At 39.6% G+C, this 2,571-nt stretch overlaps 1 protein-coding gene across 2 annotated transcripts in view; it reads right to left on the reverse strand.

Annotated features, from left to right (window-relative positions):
* Positions 1-2,571, reverse strand: part of LOC106871768 (uncharacterized) — a 629,775-nt gene that overhangs the window by 87,337 nt on the left and 539,867 nt on the right. The window lies entirely within an intron of this gene.

Here is a 2,571-nt window from a genome sequence, read left to right on the forward strand (position 1 = left end):
ATATATAATGTGTGTGTGTGTGTGTGTGTGAGTGAGTGTGTGTATGTGTGTGTGAGTGAGTGTGTGTGTGCGTGTTGCTCTTCCGTGTTCATAGACTTGACCAAACCTTTCGAGACAGTCAGCAGAGAACTTTGTGCGAGCAGCCCAAGTTCACGATATTGATAAGACTTTCATGTCAATATGACCGGTCAAGTTCTTCGCAATGGTGACTGCCCCAACTCTTACAACATTTCCGATGACGTGAAATAGGGTTGTGTACTCGCCTTATCTCGTTCAATTTGTTCTTCACACAGATCCTACATTACGCAAAAAAAGACCTTGATCTGAGTATACGCACCAAATACCGCTCAGACACTTCTGGTTTTGACCTCCGCCGAATCTCTGCTCGAACCAAACAGTGGAAAAACTTTTAACTGAAGCTCTATTTGTAGATGAGTCTATCCTTAAGGCACACAGAGAAAATCACATGTAAACCATTGTTGATCGCTTTGCAGAAGCATAAAAACTCTTTGGGCTGACCACCAGCCTTGGGAAACCGGAGTTCTTAGTCCAAGCAGCTCCGGACACAATTCGTCCCCAGTCAAACATCACCAGTAAGGGAGTCTAACTTAAGTGTGGGGAAGGTTTCAGGTATCCTAGCAACACAATATCAGCCGATGGATCATTGGACAGCAAAATATTATCCAGAATCCACAAAGCCAGCTAAACACTTGGAAGACTGAAATTGAAATCCTCCAGCAGAAAGGCATAAGATTATCGACAAAGCTGAAGATCTACACGACTAATCGTTTCTACACTACTCTATGGATGTCAAGCATGAATCCCACACTGTTGGCACATCAAACACCTGGAACAATTTCACACTTGGGTAGTGCGTAGGATCATAGGTATTCACTGACAAGTGGTAGTGGACGGAGGTTGTTCAACAAGTATTGAGTCAATGTTTCTCAAGGCTCAGTTACATTGGGCTGGTCATATCATCAAAATGGCGGACAATCGTATAGCCGGACAGCTGTTCTACGGTGGGCTCACACAGAGCTCATTCAAACAAGGAAGACCTAAGCTGAGGAAGGAAAACACTCTGAAAAGTAATCTTAGACCAGGTAAACTCGAATATTCTTGGCAGACTAATCAGCATGGAGGTCTCTCACCTCACGAGAAACAGCTACCTTTGAAAAAGAGTAGCGACAGTGTCTCGATGCTGAGGGAAACATGTGTCAGTGTGCTGCATTCGAAACAATCCAGTTAACAAACTATCGCTGTGACATATGTAGGTACCTGTGTGCTTTCAGTTTGGACAGCGAAGTCAAATGCGTTCTCATCACTGAGAACACTGATATTTTTTCCTCGTCGGACAGTGATGAACTACTTAACATTTATTCATACAAACATAAATACATACATACATATATAATACACACACACACGCACACACACACACACACACACACATATATATTCAGTTAAATCAAAAATATGAAATCCTCCTAGAGGGATGTCAATATCGAAGTCCGCCTGTTTCATCCAGTGTATCAGTGAAAAACCAAAAGACGCTAGTTTCGCATTGATGGATATGGGTACAAGTTTTTTATGTAATTAAAACCGAAAATGATGAAACCAACACATTAAGTGTAGCCCCTTTCTTCTCCTGAAGGAATACTTAACTAACGATATTTGATATGAAAATTGAAGTTAATTTAATGTAATTCCTCAAATTGAATTAAATAGGCATGGAAACAACTGTAGGAGAAAGTAATTTGATATTGTACAGAATTAAATATTAAATGATCTCTTCGGTCATGAATACCAATGGAATTACACCTCTGAGGCACATGTTAAGGCAAGGTTGTTTATAGAAAACCAGCTCTCACCCATGCATACCTACCTTCCTTCCCCATGCCACCAATGTTATCCAAAGGAAAGCAAAGCCCAATACAACTTGGCACCAGTGACGTTGCAACTGGAGCAACGTGAAATGAAGTGTCTTGCCCAAGAACAAAGCATATAGTCTGGTCCAAAATCGAACTCACTATCTCACGATTTTAGGCCCACCGTGCAAACCACTGAGCCATGCACCACTATATAAATATATATATCAATGATTGAAAATACAGAATCCAAGGAGAAAAAGTTAGACGAAAGCAGAGCGAACAGGAAACACTTAACGAACTGGGAATATAGACAAGCAATATTTGTAGCTAAATTTTCCTCGTCAGTCAATGACCAAAATATAATCATGGTTTCACACCATTATCATTGAGATAACTCAATCTTGGAGGTGCAAGTGGTGTTATTAAGCTACTGGGGGAAAGCTACAAATGTATACTGAGACAGAAACAAATAAGACATATATAAATTCAACAAAGAATTATGCATATATAACAACGCAGAGTCTTACAGCTTTATACAACAAAAGGATAAAAAATTATTATTATACAAATGCCACAAATACAACAGAAAGAGGTGATATTTTGGTCATTGACTGACGAGGAAAATTTAGCCGCGAATATTCCGTGTATCATGTCCTTGTCTATATTCACTTTGTTGTTTACTTTATATATATATATATAT

This window comes from Octopus bimaculoides, chromosome 17, assembly GCF_001194135.2.
Source record: "Octopus bimaculoides isolate UCB-OBI-ISO-001 chromosome 17, ASM119413v2, whole genome shotgun sequence".
In the NCBI taxonomy this organism is placed as follows: domain Eukaryota; kingdom Metazoa; phylum Mollusca; class Cephalopoda; order Octopoda; family Octopodidae; genus Octopus; species Octopus bimaculoides.